Raw genomic sequence first — 22,243 nt, forward strand, 5'->3', positions numbered from 1 at the left:
AATGAGTTGTCTTTGTTTTTATCAGAGTGCCAGCACTCGCACAGGGGCTGCAACGCACCGCGCGTGACGGGGCGGACATTTTGAGGCCTTGTTGGTGCGTGGGGCTCACACATCTGTGTCAGGGAGGGACCGAACAGGAGGTGGGGACGGAGTCTGCCCAAATAACAGGCGAGAGAGCAGGTTAGGGCGGTCATGTTTGATAAATGTTATTTGGAGAGAGAAGATCTGACATGGGAGGTAAAGTCTGCAGCCATGGCCTGCTCGTGCTTGGTGCTCCAAGTGGGATGTTGGGAACTGTTCTTTTATCTCCTCAGCCACAAGGCGTTTGGTGATCTGACCACCTTGCCTTGCTGGGTGACCTCCTGTACAACCAGGAGCAGGTCCCTCAGAAGAGAAGTGTTTATTTAACTTAAGGACCTGGACCTTTCTGCTTAAAATGCTTCAAATCAGTTCTTTTGGGCACTCCTCACAGAACAGACTTGTGTCAGCCGGAGAACTTGTTTGGTTTGTGGTGTATGAGGAGGGGTGGGATTTGTGTGAGACGTGTTCTGACAACCAGATCATGATCCCCCAGCTGTCCTCTCTTTGCCAGTTTCTCTTTCTGCTGATGGAAAGTGATCGACTTTTTGGGGTTGGGGAGCGGATGGGGCGTTAAGGCCCTCTCAGAGAAGCGGTGGGTTACAAACATGTTCACGTGGTTGTATGCTATGCTATAGGAAAATCTTCGGCTGTCTCTCTGAGGAAAATCACAGCTCAGAATATAACAACTATTGAAAGCTTTTCGGGTTCCTGGAAAGATCAAAACTAGTCAGGATCAGCCTTGCTTCCAGCTTGATGAAAGAGGTGTTAATCCTGCTGCTCATAAAGAATTTAAGATGATAAATATATGAGCCACAGCCTGGAAGATTGGAAGAACACTTAAATAAATGATAGAGGCTGGATTGACAGAAAGGCTGTCATGCTGGGATCAACTTTGCCCTCTTCTGGGCTAGCCAGTGCCAGACTCTGTGAGCTCAGTGGTGATGGTGGCTTCAGGATCCATCGGTCCCTTTTTTGACCCTGCCTATGGACAAGGTTGTGTCATTCAGACAATGTCTGCAGGTCTGGTGTGATGCACTTAGCTCTCTGGGGGATGCTGGTTTGGAAGCAACCAAAACATCCTTTTTGGGTTGCCGTGGCTGGCTGCTCCGCACCCACCCAGCCCCTCTCACTCCCCCTTCTCGATGGGATGAGGGCAGGGGGCTGAAAATGAGATAACTGGGGAGGGTGCCGTGCTGAGCCTGCACACCCACGTGGGAAAGAGTCGGGTTTGATGTCAGTTCCAAAACACCAGCTGTGCTTTGTGTTTTCACCTGGTAGCTGGTATTGCCTCTCTTGGGATTTGTGGTGAGCTGCGAACATAGATAATATATTTTTTTTGTAATTTTTTAAGGTAATATTTTTTTTTGTTAAACACACGTGTAAGGGATTGGCGGTATTTCCGAATACCTAAGTATAGGTAGCATTGTTTCATTAAATAGAGAATAATGCTAATTTATTGCAGAAAACAAACCGAATACCTTTTTTTTTCTTGAAACGGAAAAGATAACATTTCAGGTTATAGAATTAATGCATAACTCTAAGAAAACAAAACAAATTTTCTTCCTTCCCCTCCTGTCCAAGACAGCTGCAGTGTTGAGGGTGTGCTCAGGTTTCCCCTCCTGCCTTGTGGGAGTATGCATGCTCCACTGCCCGCTTTGAGCCCTGTGTCACCCCAGCACGTCCTGGATGGTTGCTGTAGGGACCTGGCTTGGGGAGATGTCTTGGTCACTCCAAAATGTTTTGTGGGTCAACCTTTGAAGGTAAACTTGTGTCATATTAGAGTGTTTGCTGTGTGTAGGAAGAGGTTTGGGGCTTTTAGGGACCTGGAGAGGGTGGCAGGCTGCTCCCTCATGCGAGCGATATAACCTGGTGTGTTTGCATAACACGTGGGTTAATGCTCAGGCTTGCCAGAAATTGCCCATGACCATAGCACTGTGGTGACGTTTGACCTCTTCTGGTCCTGAGCCAAAACTGTGTCCCCTTTGGGGGAGATCTCTGCTGCTCTTTGCAGCGAGCTACAAGTCCGAAGCTTTTTATGCATTTAAAATGGCTGCTGGGGAAAGAATGCACAAAATATTTTCCTCTTGTGAAAAACCCTTTTATGGTTATAGGTATATGTTAGCATTACGGATTTTCCTGACCTGTTTTGTTGAAAGGCAGAGAGATTACCAATGTGCATCTGCATGTGCTGAGCAGCTGCAGGCATACAGGGCTGGGTGCGAGGCTTGTGTGCAGTAATTTGCCCCTCTCGAGCATGGCACAGCTGATGAGCACAGTCCCTCCACTCACAGGAAGCACACAGACACTCACCACGACAGATCGGAAACAGCCACTGCTGGAGACTCATGAAAAAAAGTCTATTTTGTGCATGACAAATAGCAGGATGTTGCATATCTTTCATTAATAACTCTGAATCCATTCAATTAGCAATAAAAATATTTTTTTTATATGTTAAGTCTAGTGACAGAGTAACACCCAAGGAAAATACTGATCCCTACCTTAACCTCTTTCTCATAAAATAGGAATTCTCATTGTTTCACTGGTTTGTCTGTGAGCTGCATGTGCTGGAGTTCACAGTACATCTTGTATGGATATCAGCTCCACTGTCCTCTTCCCTTCTCTTCCTTCCACCAAGACTGACCTCTCTTTCTTACCCTTTCTGCAGGCGATGAGCAGTGTCTGCTCGATGGGTAGAAAGAACAAAATGCCTTCTTGTGACACCGGGAAGAAAATGATCCAGGGAGTTACAGACCACTAAGCCTTTCATTTGTACCTGGTAAACTGGTTGAAATGATAAGAAAAAAGAAAACATTTGGGAGACATTGATAAGATCAGGCTTATCCAGTAGAAAGGTAGTGTAGGATATGGTTGGAAGTGATAGGGAAAGCCTAGACTTGATGACCCAGCAGGTCACTTACAGGCTTTCACTCTTAATCTCTTAGAAGTCTTTGAACTTGTCAATAAGAAACGAAGAGAGAGGAACTGGTTTATCTCACTTATTTGTGATATCGAAAGGTCTTTTGCAAGGCCTCTCACAGAAAGCAGTCAAAAATACAAGGCAGGTAGGTGAAAGGGAAAAAGTATAGTCGTGAATCAAAAAGTGAAACAAAGATAGGTATAACTGGGTAATTTTCACCATGGCACAGGGTTAAACCAGAGGTTCCTTGTGTGTTCCTAAATCCTGTGTCAGGTCTGTCTGGGATGGAGAAGAGGTGGAAAAGTAGCTGGATCTGTGGGCAGATCCAGTGAGGTCGTTCAAGTCCAGGGAAGACAGTGAGGAAGCTCAGAACGACCTAAACAAGCTGGTGAATATGTGGCACAATGTCCAAAAAATATTCAGTGTTAATGGATGGCGTTTACCCACCTCGTGGTTTCTGCTTGAATTCGCTATAGAGAAACAAGAAACAAAGCACACCCTTCAGAATTGCAGTCCCTGTAGGAGAAGGTCTTGTTGGGGCTGTTAATGGGATAAGTTATGACCTGTTCCCTTCACTGATAACCTCCCCATGAGGGTCTGCGTTTCAAGACAAAACCGTAGTGGTGGCTTCAGACTCCAATTAATGATCCTTTTTCAGAAGTACAGAAGGGCGAGACAAACACAGAGATGGTATTATCTAAACCCAGCAATGGCTCTTTGTTTCAGGGTAGTCCCACCAGCGAGGGAATCCAAATTCAGAGGCTTCACATACCAGTACGAATATCCCAAATTGGGATATTAAGGATATCCTGGGATTTAAGTTAGCTTTTCTCTCTCCTTTTAGACACTATATCTCGTTTATTTTAAACAGCTGTGTCTGTGTCTTTGTCTTACACAGACACTTTGCATAGGAATTAAAAATATATCATTTGTTTGCTTTGTCTGCTGGTCTGACTGTTGCAACTGAGTGTTCCCTGTACCGTGGATTTAAAAGACCTCTGCACCTCGGAATTGGTGCAGAATTGCCTTGCCATGCCTTCCCTTCCCTTTTGCTTTTCCCTAACACCTTTTAAAGCCAGCTAAGAGCCACTAGATGTCCCTTTCAAAGCAGGGGACTGAAGCCCTGGCTGTTGGTAATTAGCAGGGAGAGCCTTTTAAGGAATTGAAAGGTTGCATTGTTGTGATGTGGGAAACAAAAGCTGAATAAGAAGTGTAACACTTAACTATGGAATTCCGCTTTATTTTTCTCTAATGCAGGCTAAGCTGCCTTACAGCAATCTTTTAAATGTAATGATTGAGACTATTATAGGAAATACTATACAAAGCAACATTTTTTTGCAGCCTAAATAATAAGTAGGGCAAGGTTTTAAATGAGGCTAGAGTAATGAATGCTGTACAATAATTTTGATGATAAATTTCCCCGGAGGATAAAGTGGAAGAACAGAAGCAGGCTGTATTTAATCATGCAAAGTTAAAGGAATGCAGACCAACAAATATTTATAGAGATGTACAGTTTTTTCTAACCTTTCCTGAGATACTCTTGCCCCTTTTTACCTGAGAATACCAGAAAATTGGGCTTTTCAGTGTGTAATAATTAGGAGGAAGAATTGATCACACAGGGTCAAGTGTTCCTTTGATGTGGTGCACAGAAATTCCCATTTCTTTGCATGAAGGAGGACTCAGACAATAGGACACTTGTTTATCACAGCTATTTCATTCATCAGTGAGCCTGAAAAGCTTTTTCGGAGCAGATATACGGCATGAGATGACGTGCTCTGCAGCTGCTCTTCACCTAGCGCTGACCCAAGGGGATATCCCCCCGTACCGCAGACTTTTCTCCCAAAAGCCATACAGCTGCCTCCTCGTGATGCTGCCTGCAGAATAACCAGGAGGCCTGCACATTGTGTTGTGGAGGTGAGATCTGTGTTTCCATGTACAGACCGAGCTTGAAGACTTTGCCACGTGCTCCATCACCCGGACCAGTGCCCGTACCAGTGAGTGTGCTCCTCAGGGGCTGCTTGTGGTGCTCCTTGGCTCTGGTTCCTTCTGCTCTTTGTTTTCAGGAGGCAAGCACAACTTTAACAACTAAGAGGCGGAAAAAAGTCACCACTGATATCTGGAAAAAAGTCACCACGTGTTCCTGGCTGTTCTGCAGGGACACGTGTGCTTGTGCTAGGGTTGGGCAATCGTTCCTTGTAGCGTAAGGTTGGGAAGTTTTGTTTTATAAATCTTAAAATTAGGGTGGGTTTAGTGTACGTTAGCTCAACCCGTAATGGTATTCACTCTGCAGAGCGGAGATCTCGGTATGGCTGATCAATACTTAAAGCATGTATTGATTTCCAATTTAGATGTTAACTTTTTAGCTCTTAGAAGTGCTCTTGATATCAATTTTCACCTTGCCTGGTATTCATTATGAGCTGAACGTTATGACAGTAAATGAGCTGGGATCTCCTTTGGCAAAACGCTGAGTTCTAGTGACTTCAAGACAAACTTGCAAAGATTTACTTGTCCTGTGAAGCGCTACGGTAGCATGAAATATCTGTGTTTAAGGCAATGGCCTGAGGAGTGCATTTATTCTGGCCTGGCACACGCTTCCTCTAGTGTTTCTTAATCTGCATAGTCCATCCCTGAAATGATATAATAATCTAATTAATAGTGCTGTTTGTTATGTTCATGTTGTTTTCTCATCATAATTCATAGGAGGTGAGCCAGAGGGCCACAGCTCGCGTTGCTGGGTGGCTGGGCTTTATTTAAGCAGTAGGGCACACATGACAAGCAGAGCGTTCCTGTGTGATTATACCTCCGCCAGTGTTAGGAGCTGCAAGGTCAAAAGGCTCAGTGACTTTAACTACCTGAGAAGTGCCATGTAATCCCCAGCAAATGGGCTGTCTGCAATGTCTTATTGCTGTATCAGGGAGGGAATTATTTCTTTTTAAAGGCAGACACATGAATTACCTCTGTGGTTGGCACAGGCGTGACATCACTGCCTGCCAATCAGAAATCCTCTTTGTCTTGGCTTTTAACACCTTAATTTCAAGCTCAGATCATCTGATTTTATTAAAATGGTGCTTTATCCTCTGTGTGCTCTGACCATCCCCAGTGCTGCTCACGATGTGCCTTCGTATTCCTCCAGTGCAGAAGTTTTTGCTGGGGTAGCGGACAGAGCTCTCTATTTAGCTGTAGCTTGGTGTATGTTGCTTAAGGTTATTGTAAGTGAAAGCTTGTGTCTCAAACATTATTAAAACTCAGGAACTCGAGCAATCAGGGGAGCAAGGGGAGGGCAGACAGCAAGGTAAGCACTTCAGGATCCAGGCAGCATGGCTGTGATTTCAAAATCAATGTGCAGCTATCAAATTCTTTCAGCCCAGCACTGTCTTTTCCTTTTTTTATTGACAAATATAACCTCAAAATAACAAAATCACCCTGATTTACAATTATTGTTGATAAAATAAACACACATGGGTTGCAGATTTGCTAGCCTGAGCAGATGAGGAGCAGCCCAGGAGGAGGATGCTGTTTATCTCGGTGGTATTGGAAGGACCATTGGTGGTCACTGCCACGTTGCTGCTGCAGCTGGCGGGTGCTGCAGTGTCACAACCAGCTCAACCCTTTCAAATTCAATACAAACCTCAGGAAGGATCAGATTTTGCAGTGGTGTCTTTATCTAGGGCCATGAAAAGTTGCTGTTCAGCTGTGGAGGATTTGGGGGGCAAAGCAAGAGGACTCATCATCCTGTCAGAGGGCAGAAATTTAACAAATAGTTTTAAAGGCTTCAAATAAATCCATCTCCGTAACGCGACTGCAGTGCTTTTTTCTATAGGTGTGTTATAGAGGTAATGATACCTCTACAGTGAACTCAATTAACCTTCTGCAGCCTTCCGTGTGACAGGGGATCCTAAATCTTCTTTTTTATGAGTGTGTGTGCAAGATTTGAAGCTACTTTGTGCTGAGAATTAATAAATGCCATTTCCTAATTGGTGCCCATTTGTTTGTTTTTTATAGCGAGAGAGACATGGTGGCCGTGAGCGGGATCTAGTGTTCATGGTTGAAAAGAGCTTTCTGCCCAGGAACAAGGTAATTTTACTTTTTTTTATTATTATTAATAAAGGTGCAAATCTGTTGCTTGTGTGGCTGCCGTTTGGGAGGTTCTGTTGCTTAATGGTGTTAGGAGATGATCTCAAGAAATTCAGCTCTGTCTCAGTGGTGCTTTGTGGTAACAGGCACTGATTGCCAGTGAGAACCACACGACTCTCCTGTTTGAGACTTGGTGCATGTTGAGAGTCCCTTGGAAACACCACAGAACAAGGTTAGGTAGGAAATGAGTGTATTTAGGTGTTCACAGCTCAGTTTTCCTACAGATCTTGCTTTTGCTCTGTGATACATCCCAGGAGGTGCACGTTGCATCAGCCTCCTTGGTAGTGTACGCGCCTACCTCGCCTCTGAGACCTTCAGATGAACACATTGTGCACGGAGCCGAGCATTTCGTCTGGGAGGGAGGATGTCAGCAATAAATGAGAAAACAAGAGAAATGGATGATCCCCCATAATGCATACCCTATAATATAATCATTGTTGTTTGATAAAAGAGACAATTCTAGCACCTCTCCGTGCCCTGCTAGGTATGTCTGGATTTATTATTCAAAAAGGCACAATCAAATCTCTTCATTCAGTTGACAAATGGGAACTATTCAGTTCAGTATCTGCCTCTTATTTATAGCACATAGCGGGGTGATTTATACGCTAGCTGCAGACCTTCCAAAACAGTTTTAATTAGCAGCATTGGCTATTAGTGAGAGTCCTGTAGCTTCCCTGGCATACGCATCCCCTTAAAACTGAATGGAAACCTTGCTCTTTGCCAGGCAATGCTCCTCTTTTTTTGTGTGCTGCCAGCAGCGAATGTACCTGTGCTGGAGCAGCGAGAGGATGCTCTGAGGGGGCGGGCAGGGGGAGGTCAAGGGAAGCAATGCTATTTATTGCTGTGCCTTGGGGAAACAGGGCAGTCCTTGGGGCATTGCTGCTGACATCACACCCGGGTTTGCAAATGCCACCGCTGACCTCTGCTCTGAGAACAAAGCAAGCAGGGGAGATGCCCCAGCCAGCTGCTCGGGCTGCCTGCGCAGGTGTCTCTGGATTCTGCTCTGGATTTTGTGCTTGGAAGATGATGAATCAGAGCAGGCAGGAGCCCTCGCCTAAGCGTGTCCTGTGGTTGGAGCAGTCGCTGCATTAGTCTTCCTGCGTGCACTGTCTGATGATCTAAGTGAGTATTTCCCTTCCCCGCAGAGCTGCTCGGGCTCGGGGTCTAATTGGTGCCCCCAAGGTAGGGAGCAGAGGGAGGCGCAGCACGGAGGTGAGTGAGGAGAGGCACTCGTTGGAGGCTCTGTTATTTTCACGCATCTGGTAGGAACGTAATCCCTTTGAGACCTCTGCCTATCTGTCAAACCTGCGAGCAGCCAACAGGTTCAGAAGTTATTTGAGGAAGCAGTGACTGACAGAACAATTGCACGGCTCTTGTTTTTTTTTTTCCTTTTCTTTTTCCAGGAAACCAGGCTAAAAAAGCAGACAAAACATAAAGAGCATTCTTTGTGTTTTATGTGGTGTGTGTAGCATGCAGAATGGCCTGTTGTTGTGCTTCCACTGATTCCTTTTTGACATGAGCAACGCAGTCGTTCTGTCTTTGGATCAAATAAGCCTTTGTACTACTTGTCACCATCATGCCATGTCTCCGCGTGTGTAAATCCTGTGTTTGCTGCAGCCCCTCGTGTAAGCTCTGCTGCTGCCTGCGGTGGGTGGTTCTGCTCAGTCTCTTCAGGTTTTCTGCAGCAGCTCGCTGTCACTCAATGACATTTACTCTGGAGACCAAGTAAACCTTGGAAAAATCTTGAGTTTTAGGTTGACAATAATATGAAGAGAGAGGCCACGAATGTTGGGCCTGATGGCAGATGTTTGGTGTCTCTGCATATCCTCCTCTTGCAGAAGGCCAAGGAAGCAAGCTGTGTTTGAAGGAGGTAAGGCTGGCAAGAGTTTGTTGCTGTCCAGCCAACACCATGTTTGTGGTGGTTAGGAGACTGATGGGAAAATGAGAAAACATGAGGTGAGGACAAAAAATTCTGCTACAGACAAGCCTGAAATGAACGTGGTCAGAAGGAAGAGCAGGCAGTGAGTGGAGCAGCAAGTGGCAGGGCTTCCTGGGGTTTGCAAGAGGTGATGGGCTCTGCAGCCAGGACAGAAACCCAGCCTCGAGCGCTTCACAAAGCAGCTTGCTAGCTATGGAAAATTTGAGGTGCTCTGGCTGAACACAAGCTAGATTATTATCATTATTATTGCCTAGGGAAGTTCTGGTTAGGTATTTTTATTTCCTTTACTGAGTGTATCAATAAAGCCCATGGTTTAAGGAAGCCTTCCCGTTACTAATACATTTGGTCTATGGGCCACAGGAGCACTGGTAGGTGAGCTGGCTGTGGGCACCACGCTAAGTGCTTTTCTACTGCACTTCTAGTAGAGTGCAGGACTGAATTTGGTAGTGTTACCTCTTAGTGACTGGAAAGTGAAAAGCTTTCAGTGCATCCGTGTTGTAGAATTGGCTTTGATGGATAGATTGGCCATTATGCATTTCCTTGTGTTTAAATTTGGCCTTAAATTAGCAAGATTTCCTCTTAAAATTCCTCTTTTCCCCAACATTTTGAAAACATTTATAAGGCATGAATTGAGAATGAAAAGAAAGAGGAGAGGGAACAGTTCTGTTCATAAACACTTAAAGATTAAATAATGCATTAGGCAGTGGAACAGACTGAACTCTGCCTGAGAAAGGTACTTCTAAATTACCAAAATATTAACACTGTAATTATTGAGCATGGATAATAGTTATGAATTACGGATCAGTCAGGTTAGCAAAATCGCAGCCGCCTACTGGAGAGAGAGGTATGATGGTAACACAAGGGAAGATGGCTGAGGGTTTAATTCCTCTTAATATTTTCATATTCTCTCTCTGCTAAGGAGGTTGCTGCAAGAGCTGACCAGGGGCTGGAGCATCCCTGCCTAGGGAGCAGCTGCTCCACGGGGGGGACAGTCCCTGTGCCACCAGGGCATTTCCATGGGCCAGCCCAGCTGGAAGGCAGTGGTGCTGGAGGGGTTAGGGACTGCTAGGGACCGTGCTCTAATTTTGCTGATGACCCAATATCTCATCTGGGGAAAGCAACTTCCCACTGCCACCTCTCACCTCCCCTGGTGTGGAGTGAAGGTAGCATCGTGTCGTACCCTGCAAAGTGTTGTGACATCTAGCAAGGAAAAGCGCAGCCTAGAAGCACTCAGAGAATATCAGCTTGGTGATATCCGGCCAGCTTCTTGCCTTTTCTCCAGCCAGATCCATCTTCTTCAAGTGAAACCAGTTTTGCTTTTACTTCATCTTTTTTTAGAGGATGTCGTAATGTGTTTGATTGTTTGGAGTAAACTTTCGAGATGCGGTGACCTTTGTTAATCAGGAAGAGTTTTTTTGAGGTCTGCAGGAAGAATTAATCATATGTATGCTGTTTGCTTTGAAAAGTCTCTTAGTGAATTTGGGATTTCCCAGGTAGCTGTCGAAAGGTCAGAGGCTGGAGGCAGAAGCTGGGAGCAGCTGGGAGGGACACAGCAGGGGAGCAGTGCAGCGGGACAAACCATCCCAGAGCAGCTTCAGAAGGAGGGAGAGACCTGCAGGAACACAGGGGGACAGGGCTGTATTTAAGGGAGTGGCCTCAAGCAATACTCAGACAAATCTGGAGTGTCTAAGGAAGCAATATACTGACTAACAGCATGCTGTGGGACCAGCTCGTGTTTGCTTGCAATATTCTGCTGTTTCAAATGCAAGTTTTTGTGCTTTCAACAAAATGTCCCATGGCCCTAAGAGTCAAGATACACGTGGCTCAGATAAATGATGAGAGTTTTGAGGTCTGCAGTCCTTGCTAAGGAAGGTCTTTCTCTGAATTTTACCGAATTTTGCATGTTCAAGCCCACCCCTTTATCATAGTTTTAATGTGTTTTGCTGTATTCAGTAGTGGTTTTCACCTGTGAGCCCTGCCGTGCAGCTTCTCACTGAAGGTAATGTTGGCAGATGTCGCACAAAGTAGCTTCGGTGCAGAGAAGTTTTTAATTTCTTACTTTGAGCACCCTACATCCTTCCTTGCAGCGTGGGCTCTTCCCTTGGGAGGTATTCAGGGCCTGACTTCTGCCAGTGGTCAGAGGGAGCTCGCTCCAAGCAGCCCGGGGGCTTCTCAGGGCTCATCCTGGGGCAGTGGAGCATGGACAAAGCTCCTTGTGCCGATGGTTAAAGAACAGGGCTTTGTCTTTAACAAGTTCACCCCTCAAAAATATTAATGGAGAAGTTATGGGCTAGAAACGCTTCCATCCAATCCCGAACTCACAGGAAGTCTGGATATGAATGATTTAAGGACTGCAGGAAAGCATAAAGATGTTGAGGTGAATTTACTGCTTTGTTCGGTGCCACGGACTGTGTGAGGGCTCTTCAGCATGAATTAAAGAAAGACTCCAGTCATGAGGCATTACTCTTTAATTCAGACGTTAGTACAGTCAGGGAGAAGACAGTAATGGATCTGTCCAACCAAATAGGATTTTCCAGCCTGGATTGCACCTGTGATGTGTCTGGTCTTGCTCCTATACAGGCAGTGCCGTGCGTCTCAGGAGAGCCAGGGTGTGGTGGGACAACACGCAGCTCCGCGAGGATTCACCTGGAGCGAGCTCTGCCTGCTCACAGCTGGCTCCTATCCCAGCCCAGGCCGTGAGAGCTTGTTTTGAAAGTCCTGGTGGACGTGAGTGAGGATGTTCTGACCTTCATCAGCCCCGGTGCACACAGGGCTCACCGATGCCCACGGTTGTGTCCAGCAGCAGTGAGACCTGGGGGGCTGTGCTGGGTTTAAAACCCCACACAGCGTTTTGGCAGAGCGCTTTGCAATGTGGTGTTTGCCACTGTTGTCCATCCCCCCAATCGCTTTTTATTCATCCCCCCTCCAATTTAAGAAGGTACCAGTTTTCCTTGGTGCTGAAAATACTTACAGCTGGAATCTAAGCTTTTCGGCTTCTTTTTTTCTTCCCTTTCCTTTTGTTTTTTTGAGGTCGTGTGTCCCAGTGTTTTGGTTGAGATCAGCTATGATTCGTGCCTCGGTACTTGAAGTGTCATTTCTTGTTCCATTTTCTCTAGATCTTCGCTTTGACTTCCCAACCGCTTCTGTTCACAGACCTGTGACTTGCCCGGAGCTTTTATTTCTCCTGGAAAACGTGGAGGAAATAGCGGTGACTGCAGAAGACCTATTGCTCTGTTAGATTTTTTCTAACAGCTTCTGGAGGCTTTCTTCCTCACTTACATTTCTGTCAGGTTAAGAATCCCAAGAAATGGCTCAGAAGTAACCCCCATGCTCCGTCTCGTTCCATTTTTCGGCTGTGTTACAGCTGCACATCAGCGGCACGCCGGGCGTTCGCCGCTCTCCTCAGAGCAAGCGCTCGTGGCGCCGTGCAGAGAGGAGCCGAGCGAACAGATGGGCCAGGGAAGTGCCTCGCTCTCGGTGGGGCTGGAGGATGAACTCATTATGCAGCCAGAGGGCTGGCACACCAGCCTCCAGCCTCCTTTACCAGCGGCTGGGGTACAAAAAAGCCGCGGAAAGCGGTGCCTTGCAGGGTGGGAGTGCACCTCGGTGTCATTCGGTGAGCAGGCTTGGTGGGGATGAGGAATAGGGGAGAGGCCAGGAGAGGCAGAGGTTTTACAAGCAGGCATCAAAAAGCTTTGTAAAAAAAATGACAAAGTCCAGCTCTTGGGGGTCAAAAGAGAGCACAAAATGTCAGGTGGGGATGAGCCACACTCCCATCTCTGGCTCTGCAGTGTGGTCGCACCGAGATGAAGGTCCCATTGCCCAGGTGCTACATCCTGAAAAAGACAGAAAGTATTAAGAAAATGTATTAAAAAAACACTACTCAAACAAATGAAAAGGACCCCAAGTCCCCAGGCTGTTTGCTATGTTGGCCAAGGGGCTGGACAGCTTTGTATCTTCCTTCAGAAAGGGAAAGGTGATGTTGTTTCTTGACTGAGCCACAGAAATTGTTTGGAAGGTTGGGGGTTTGGCTTTGTCGCTGTGACTGGGGTGAGCACTGCAGGAGCCCTCAGTAGATGCTGCTTTGGTTGCTGTTAAAGATAGGGAAATTTTTGGCACTGCTTTACTCAGAGGAATATCAGAAATGTCAGTCAGCAGCAGTCTTGGAGCAGGAATGTGCAGGGCAGGAACGCTTTTGTTTATTTATAGTAAATCCATTAGGGACAGGGGGGAAATTGTCATCTCTGGGTTCCTCTGTGGCTTTGTGAGTGCACGACTGATAGCATGCTAATATTTTTAGGCTCCCAGTTTTAATAATATAATTGGGAAATCTGGCTGAGAAACATTTGGCTGCCTGTTTGATGCCACGTTTTGTGCAGGCACAGCACATCGCATCCACCGCTGTCGTGTGGAGGGGGGTCCTGGTCGGGCAGGCACCGTCCGTCTGCGCTGCTGAGATCTCTGTGCAGGGACAGGTGGGAGGACACCTCAGCTCTCATTACGCAGATTATCGCGTGTTTCAAATCTATAAAGAGGCCAAAAATACATCCCCACAGGCTAGGGTGTTGTTTTTTTCGTTGTTGTTGTTATTTTTTTACAGCCAGTACCTGGCACAGCTGGCGTCGTGGCGGTGCGTAACCTTTACCGTCGGTGAGCGGGCTGGAGGCAGACAGATGTGCCAGCACTGCTGGCTGCAGGGCCTGCATTCTGTGCCCACACGGCGTGCCCAGATGGTCCTTTGTAGAAACACAGCAGCCTCTGCCTCCTAACGCCCCGTCCCACCTGTTGACACGTACAGCATGTCTCAGAAGAATAGCCGAGTTACTGGGGAGAGGAAGACAAAAAGATGCAGCAGCACTTCTGGCTGTGAAACAAGGCAAGCTGTGTTGTAGTGCATAGCAAGGAAGCCAACAATTACGGATCTCTCCAAAGCAGAAGGCTTTATATAAATAATACATTCTGGTAATTTACCAGATTGCGGCATGTATGGAAATACAGAGGAGGGTTTTTTATTTTTTTTTTAATGAAAGGGAGCTTCTGCCCTGAGAAAAAGATGAGTCGGTGCTGAATTGGATTCGTTTCTCTTCCTGCATGCTCAGCTTTATGTAGAGGATAAAAAAGGGCAGAGAAAAACAAATTGACTCTGGAAGCCACCTCCGACAAGTCTGGCTTCAGTCCTGCCAACCTTCCTACAGAAAGGAGCCCCCACCGTGTGTCCCTCAGCACGGGGGGCTGCTCTGCTTTGCTCGCCGTGGTAGTATGGTGAATCCAGCAGGCAGGACGGTGAGCAGGGCAGGATGGCTTGTCATTAGGGACACTGCAAGCACTCCAAAATAAAGCACTTACTATTTTCTAATAAATTATTACTGGCATTTACAAAACTCATCACTGACCGAAGCTGAAATTTCAGCTGTTTTGGTTTGTGTTGGTTCGGAGCTGGGAGCTGGGAGCTGATATATCACGCACACCTTTCAGCTGCTTCAGCAGTAACACCGTGTTGTGCAGAGCATTTTGCAGAAAGGTGCTCTGCAAGCCCCAGCAAGTGTTTTACAGATCCTTCTGCAAGGGAAGTTGTCGCTCAGTAGCATGGTTTATTTATTTTGTTTGGTTTATTTGGTTTATTAAACATGCTTTATTTATAGAGCCTGCTTTCTAGAGAACCATCTGCAGACCCGTTCTTCAAGAAAACACGTGGGACTGTGTGGCTGCAGGTGCTGGGCTGCCCTCTGCGTGCGTTGTGTACTGGGGCAGCTGGGGACACCGAGGGGTGCTCTGTCCTCTTGTCCCCATTCCCTTTGGGCACACAGGGTGGCCAGAGGACAGGGAGAAGGGCAGAGCTTGTACTCAGCCATCACCTGGGAAGGTGGATCCCAAAGGGTCTCAATTTCCAACTGTCCTGGAGTGAACGCTCAGCCTAGGAGCTACGCCAGCCAAAATCTGTTTGCCACGTGCTCTGTGCTCAATCCTTGGCAGCAGACCTCTGCTGACCCCTTGTCCCCGCCACGCAGCTCCTCACCTGCTGGAGCCCTTCCACAGCTCAGTTCAGTGGCTAGAACGACTCGCTCCAGCCATCATCCCTTTAAGCATAAGCGTGGAAGGCTCTTTCTAGTAACCTTGTGTCATAAAAAAAAGTGTGAATCTGTGTGTATGTGAATTTTTGCACCATCTGTTCCCTTTCCTGCAGCGCCGAGTGAGATTTTTTTTTCTCCTTTGCTCAGTTCCAAGCAGGTACGTGTGATACCGATGGCTGCTGCGACGTGGTACAGATTGCACAAAGTTTTCCACTAGAACGTGTCGATCCATGGTCAGAGGTGTACAGTGCAGTGTAGGTAGGAAGCTATTGTGATAGTAACAACCTCCTGCCTTTCTCTCTGCTGATCATCCTCCTAATTAACTCGAAATTCCTGATGAAAGATATATTCAGTTCTGTCCTTTTTTCCCCTTGGAGAAGGAGCTCTGTGCGTGGCAGTGTGGCCAGCTGGCAGAGCTGTGCAGAAACACACTTTGCTGGGTGCGTTTTGTCTACAGCCAGTGGGCAGGGGAAGCCTGCTCCTAGGAGGAACTTCTCGTCATCCTTAGTGCCCTGGGAGCTGAATTCAGATGTTGTCGGTCTGTACCACTCACACTGCTTTGACGCTAGGACATCACAGGGAAAGAGAGGTGCAGTTCAAGTTGTACAGAGATTATAAAGGGCCTTGAGAAAACTGGTATCAACTAGAACAAAAGTCTCTGGTCTGAGTCCTAAAATAAACTGAAGACTTTTCCGCTCTCCGTCTAACCCCTTGGCTCTGTAGGATTGCTCATCTTTGCTTTGCCTCATCTTTACCCGCTTCTGGTGGCCACATGGCATGCTGTCAGGCAGCAGCAGGCTGTGGTGATGCTCTGAGAAGCGCTGAGCGTGCACTTCTGGGCTGGAGAAGCCACCCTTTTGGGGCTGTCGTGGGGTGCTACAGCTCCGTGTGTGGCTGCTCCCCTCAGCAACACTTTGCGAGCTGTGCTGTAACATTTCATGGCATCCACCCCATTACTTCCTCAGTCACTGCGGCTGCGAACAGAAGCCCAAGTGCTCTTTTATGCGATCATTGATCAAATCAGGATGCAAATGAGGTCCTAAAAGTATACATATAACACGGGGACAAAATTTACATGTATAAATGAAAACCTTTCAAATTAGAAGATTTTGTAGCTCAGGCGATCATAATTTATTAAGATCCGCTGTAAATTTCGCATGGCAGCATAATTCCAAGTTTTGCATCTCGGCGTTTCAAATAATTTTAATTAAGCAATAGATTTACAATTTATTCCACAAGTAATACAATCTGCTGAGATTATGCACATTTTCTATAGTTTTCCTTTTTATTACTGTATTCATTTAGCTGAGCAAATTTATAAAACTAATTAAAACGGAAGTACTTTTTTGATTCAAATTGTAAATGAAAAACAATGATCTACTGCGCAGTGATGCTTGCAGAGAGAATAAGATCAGTTGCAACTCTATAGGTATTTTATAACTCCATCCTTAAACTTCGAGCTATAATTTTTATAGCAGGTTCTTGGCACAGTCCTGCATGTTTTCATATTTTGGGATGCAAAAGGAATGAGAGTTTAGGATCTGATTCAGCAGTGTATTCAGACGTATTATGAAGCTGATTATGGAGGTGATGTCCTCAAAATCATGGTAATGCTGCGAGAAGCAGACAGAGGTAGGTGTGGGTGTAGGTACAGACACCGGTACAGACGCACATACAGGCACTGGTGTTTTCCAAAGGTGTTTGCCCAGGGATCCTTCAGGCTGGGCATGTTTGGTCTCAGCCCTGGGGCATGCAGAGGGGACAGGCTTTCTTTCTCCTCGTTTTTGGCATCCTGCTGTCCCCAGGTTGGTGCTGCCAGCATCAGAGAGCCAGGAACGTGCAGCATTGTTTGAACTGGTTTGCTGACGCGCCGGCGCAGGTTTAAACAGCAATTACCACGTTTCAAGTGACAAATCTGGAGGGGAAAAAAGATGATCATTTAATAAATTTATTATGAAGCCAAATGACTCGTACATAAATCAAACTGCTTCATTAAGGGAGAAACTCAGTCAGCTAAATACAGAGGTGACACAGGTTAACTCCGCAGTCGTGACACCGGCTCTGGTGTCATCTCTGATGGGACCCGGCGGTGAGGCATTGCCGTGGGTGCTGCCGCCCGCCGCGCCGCTGGCAGGGCTGGCATTTCTCGCCTCACCTTTCGCGACATTGAAATCAGTCTAAGTGTTAGGAGAAATTACTGATCCCTGCTTTCGACAGAGGGGCAATTAAAAACTTTTCTCCTATGGCTCCAAGCCTGGCTTTAGCCCGCCGTGCCCAGGCAGCAGCCTGGCTGATCTGTGCATGGTTTGTAGCAGCTAATACACAGAGAGACTGTGGGATGCTCGTGGGGACACGTGAGCCATCTCCGTTTCTGTCAGCTTGTTCACAAATGCCATCTTACTCTTTTCTGCCCAGCGCTCTGTGCTTTGGGAGCTGGTGAGTAACGGTGGCGATGATGGGACACATCACAGCTGCAGTGAGAGCAGGAATAAAAGCACAGGAAGGTTTTGGCCGGCACAATGACTAAGTGTGATAATTTTTTGGTGCCTCTGGAGCTTACAGAATTGATGAAGACATGCCGAAGATTTTAAATAACCCCGATAAATAATTTACGCATCCTTCCAACCCCATACGCTCCTGCTCTCTGCGACGATCTGCTCCCATGTGCGGAGCAACTCACACCTTGAGCAGGGCAGGCAGAGAAAGGCAGCACGAACACCACCCACCAGATGTTGTTTCTGAGGGTTTGGGATAGGAGCTGTGCGTGCTGCTCTCCCCACACACCCCTCAGGCCAGAGGCCCATGGCTCTGCAGCTGCTGTTCTTCATTTCCCTCCTCCCTCTGCCCTCCGCTGTTGAAATTGGGCTGCTGCTGCTGTGATACGCTTTTGGACACAGCTCTTCTGCGAGGATGGAGTTGCCCCCACAAATATCCCCCCGAGATAACCCAGCCCTGCCAAGTGGCAAGGAGTGCTGCCGCAGTTTGGGGATTTCGGGGTCCTCCAGCCCCCGGCACTAAATGCTTCTGTTCTCATTCGTGTGGCCAAATCCATCCCAGTCCTCTGCCTTTGGGTTGGTCACAGCGCACTGCTGCTTTTGCACATCAGTGTGTTGCAAGATAGTGCCTAAAACGAGCGATCAGAACAGCCGGAGGAACCGTGTCATCGCCCTATTAGTTCATATTTTTATAAACCGGCAGGAATTCAGAATATAGCTCCTTTAATGCCTCATTCAAGCAGACAGCAACATCGAAATGCATTTTATTTGATGCCCAAGAGACACATGCTAGCTTTTATAGTGACAATAGAAATCTGCTTGTATTCCAAACTCCTGACGAGAAGCATTGATAGCTTTATTCCAAATAATGCCGCTCAGAGCTGCTGAATGGCGCTCCCATCGCGCCTGTCCTGGAGGAACGTCAGTGCCATGCGAAGGCAGTGCTGCTGGCACTGTCCTTATATTGCCACTAATTAAATACTGCCCGGGTGAGGTGTGAACGTCTTCTGGTCCTTACCACGGGGAGGGGATGAGCCTGAGAGGGGATGTGCATCAGCCCTGCACTCGTCACCGTTTGCCTCTCTCCCATTTTCGTGGAGAGAAGTTGTCACCCCCCACGAGCCACTCAAGTTTGTGAGTCAGGCTGGCGAGGATGCTTCATAGCAAGCAGTAAGGTTAGCTGTCCACTGAGTGAGTATGCCTTAATTCAGCTGACAGAGTTTGTTTGTTGTAGTTTTTGATCCAGCGGTGAATTATTCCGCAGCAGTGAAGCCTTGGGCATAGGTGACCTTGTGGTGAATCTTGGCTGTTTCATTTTGCTAAGGGTTAAAGGGAGGCTCATTTCATTTTTATAGGAGAGCTCCGAGGTCTCTGTATTAGCTCTATACGAAGTGGCAAGATTCTGCTATTACATTAAATATAAGACCTGCTATGTGTTAAAATAAAGTGGAAGTCTCCGCTAAATTGGCACAAGGCAGAAATTACCCTCATATTCTGAAAGTGGCACTGATACCGCATGGAAAATAGTCTATTTAGAGATCATTCTGCTGATATTTTTCTCCACTGTATCTTTTTTTATTTTTTTTTGGAGGAAAACAAGCTCTTGGTGGCTGAGGAGTTCATTTTCTCCCGCTGCTGCTTTTTCCATTGAAGTCATCATAATCCTCCATTTGTGACATCAGAGTTCCTCGCTAGCGAGATAATTATGATTTCACAAACTGGAGATTATGACCTTCAAATGAGGAAGGCACAGCAGGGAAGACCAATTCCTAAGCAACAGCCATCAGATATTTGTGAAATATTTGTGAAAATGTCCTTGCAGTTTAAAAAAAAATGAGGGAGAGAGGGCAGGAGGGAAACATCCAAAAAATATTATCAACAGAATGATTTGCCAGCCAGCTTTTTTTTCCAGAGTTTTCCATTTGGTGCCTATGATTCTCTAACCTGTCTCATTTAGCCTTAATGAACACGAGACATTTTTTTAGCGTGCCATATGTGCTGTGGTCCTTAAGAAAAAAAATGCATCCAAATAACTTTTTTATATGTTCTGATTCTACCCAATCATAATTTACATTTTGCACAGTTTGATGCCCATCTGCAACGTCTTTACCATCAGAAAAGGTAATAAGAAAAGGAGGAAAAAAAAAAACATATGAACATTTTGAACGACTGACACTGGGAAACCTGGCTGGAAGAAAATCATTTCTGTCCCTTCATAAATACCCAGTGCTGAAATGGGTTTAAATCCCGTATCCTGGGCTGGGGCCAGAAGTTCAGCTCCTGCACCAGCAATGCCTTGAGAACAAGTCCCCAGCAGTCGGCTGTGAATCCTGAGGAGTTGGGGCTGGCTGTGGGGCAAAGCTGCCCTTGCCCTTGTCTCCTCATGCCTTAAAGATGAGCCTGGCTTCTTGGCGTGGATTTTTCTCCATACAGAGGAGCTGTGCCTTGACCGAGTCCAGCTCTAGTTACGGGACATGGCATTGAATGACTGCAAACTCTGCTCTCTGCACAGCTCCTTACAGACATTTCCTCCTGGAAAGGTGGAAGGCTTTTAAAGGACTTCTCTTCAGTCTTCCCTGTCCTCAAAACCACTGGGCATGTGTATTTTTGATTTGGTGCTGGGCAGGAGGAGGAGAGGACGGAAAGTCCCCACCAAAAGGGAGGCTCCAGGCCTGTAATGCCAGGAGGCCACGGCCTTGTTGGCTCTAAGAGCACTGCCAGGGCTGTGGGCATTGCTCAGCCTCATGTGGGGCCTCGTTCTCCACACCTGCAACAAATTATGACTATTAATTACATTTAGAAAGCAATTACATTTTTTTCAAGCAAAGCCCCAGCCTTCGTCATCCAATTCAGTCAGGTCAGGCCATGTGAGAGGCCTGGCACCTCTGCAGCCCCAGCTTTCCTTCCCTGCCACCCTGCACAGGAGCAGGTCCTGTCACAATTCTCCCTTTAATTCCATATCACTCCCCAGTTTGATTTTTCCCTTTAATAGCCTGAGTCAGGAAATGCCATGTGTCTCTTCCCCGCAGGGGTATGGGTTCAGAAGTGGTTCATATTGATCCCATGAGCTGAAGGAGGCTGTAGGATCCCTGTAGGATCTCCAGTTGCTTTGGCCCAGGTTTTACAGATGCAGAGTTCATGAATTGGACGCAGCAGTCGGAGTGGTGCTTAAACAGTTCTCCAGCTTTTGCAGAAGGCTGCCCATGGATTTATGACTTGCAGACTCCGTAAATTTAGCAGGTGATTTAAGTGGCAAAAAAAGCAGCATTTCTTATTTATATGACACACAGAAGAGAAATTCCTGGTGTTAATCTTAACCTCTGATGGTGTGCTGGGCTCAAACAGAGGCAGGGGACAGCCTCCGACCTGCAGGGCCACCGTGCACGGTCAGACATGGATGAGGCTGTTTGAGGGTGAAGAGGAAAGGGCTCTTGACATCAGGTCTCAAAGTCAGGGCTTCTCCATACCCCCAGACCTCCTCCATAGCTCTGAGGTGCAGAGCAGGAGGCACCCCCAGTATAGGCAGCGTACTGGGATGTTTGAGAGGGATCACAGCTCAGGAAACTTCAGCTTGGCTACCTGAGATGCCCCGGGTGTTGTCATGAGGTCTCTTTTGAGAGGCCTCCAAGAGGGAGATGTATCCAATTTGCAGTCAGAAGCACAAATCCAGTCCCAAATCCAGCAGTCCCACTCGAATCCGCAGCTCACTGCTTGTGATCAAGATACAGGCTAATAACTATTTGTATAAAATATTTAGCGGCTAATTTCTCATTACAGATGCTTTGGGGAACACTGTAAGCTGCTTGCAGACAATTGAAAAATTAAAAAAAAAAAAAAAGAGAAAAGAAAAAAAGAGAGAAATTATTGAATACATTACTCACTGCACGTGATTTGACCAGCTTTAGGAAATGCAGCGTTAAAACACAAGACAGGACCCTGCAGAGCATCTGGAGTGTTTTTACCCCCTCGTGCAGAGTAAAGTAACAGAAGCAGCATGCCAGATAGCGCAGGAACAAGTATGTCTATTGCAAAACAGAATTCATTTAGAATTGCAGCTTGAAAACTTTGTGGTTTGGGTGAGAACTGAGCGCAGAATTGAACCTCCCTGAGCCTTCCCCCTGTGATTGGCACAGCTCAGAGCAGCGGAGTGTATATTTTTTTCTAGTTAATGAATAAAAACACGGTTTACTCCTATTTCAGTTTTGCTGAATGTGGATCCGTGGCAATGAACAGAAATAAAAATAAAAGCAGCAGAATAAATAAGTACAGACAAATACATGGAGGAGTTCAATTATCATTTTCCACTATTGAAACTGCCTTTTAACAACTACATCTTCTGACTGACAGCTTATTAATACTAATTACATTAGATATATGCAACATAACTAATGCACTGGTACTTCCAATTATCTTCCCTTGTCTTCATCCTTTCCCCTGCTCTCCCATCCTCCCCTCTCGTGCCCTGTGACTGCTACCTCGGGCTGTGGCTTGGAGCAAATGGACCTGGCTGTAGGTGAGCAGAAACCTTTCGTTCCTTGCACCAGGGAGAAATGCCCCACACCTTGGCATGTTCCTGGGAGGCTGCCCAGGTAGGCACCGAGGTGCT

General features: G+C 46.6%; 1 protein-coding gene across 1 annotated transcript in view; it reads left to right on the forward strand.

The window, feature by feature from the left end:
• Window positions 1–7,000: 7,000 nt before the first annotated feature.
• Window positions 7,001–22,243, forward strand: part of DAB1 (DAB adaptor protein 1) — a 209,949-nt gene continuing 194,706 nt past the window's right edge. The window contains exon 1 of the mRNA XM_032191973.1: window positions 7,001–7,072. The gene's annotated coding sequence lies outside the window, so the exon portion shown is untranslated. The remainder of the gene's footprint in view (window positions 7,073–22,243) is intronic.

This window comes from Aythya fuligula, chromosome 8 (assembly GCF_009819795.1).
Source record: "Aythya fuligula isolate bAytFul2 chromosome 8, bAytFul2.pri, whole genome shotgun sequence".
Classification (NCBI taxonomy): Eukaryota; Metazoa; Chordata; class Aves; order Anseriformes; family Anatidae; genus Aythya; species Aythya fuligula.